Raw genomic sequence first — 717 nt, 5'->3', positions numbered from 1 at the left:
GAGCAAATGATGACAGAATTTTCATTTTTGGGTGAACTATCCCTTTAAGGCTAAAAGCAGCTCATAACTCGCAGATTTAGGAGAACATCTTTAAAATAATGGGCGTGTCAGTTCTAAATTTAGGACTCCTAAATGTTTGTTCTAAGAGTATTTCACAAAGCGTTTTAGGCTAAAATTAGCTCCTAAATCTGTGAAACGTTAGAAGTAGTGAAGAGGACTCCTAAGTCACTAAGACCAAATCTGAACTACCCTAAAATGGCTGTTGCCAGCAATCGACCTCAGAATATAAACATTTTAGAAACATTTGACGATAATGAGCTTTTAACAAGGTATCGGCTTTGGGTTGGAGGTTATCCCAACTCCAAATTTTTGATTATCCTTAATATATAGCTGTTCTCGCGTCCAGCTTGGTTTTCTTTTATGTTTGCATGTCTTACTATCAGCCATGATTATTCTACTCCGCTAATTAAAAGGCTGTTTATATGTATATTACCAAAATTTTATTAGTCACAGAAAAAACTAATTCCACATGAAGTGGCGAAATCACGCAGTCCGTGACGGACAAATCGTTAACGGCTGGTCTATGTGGTAATATCGGGCAGGACATCCATATGCTCTCCTAACATTCATCGACCTCAAATGTGGCTTATCATCTGAAAAAATGTATGTAGTAGCAACTTCACATGGCAGCTCAATCTAATGTTAGCCTAGAAAAAA

This window comes from Sinocyclocheilus anshuiensis, unplaced genomic scaffold (assembly GCF_001515605.1).
Source record: "Sinocyclocheilus anshuiensis isolate Anshui unplaced genomic scaffold, SAMN03320099.WGS_v1.1 scaffold373, whole genome shotgun sequence".
Taxonomy (NCBI): Eukaryota; Metazoa; Chordata; class Actinopteri; order Cypriniformes; family Cyprinidae; genus Sinocyclocheilus; species Sinocyclocheilus anshuiensis.
The sequence above is the reverse complement of the archived record's forward strand: the minus strand, read 5'-3'. Positions refer to the sequence as shown.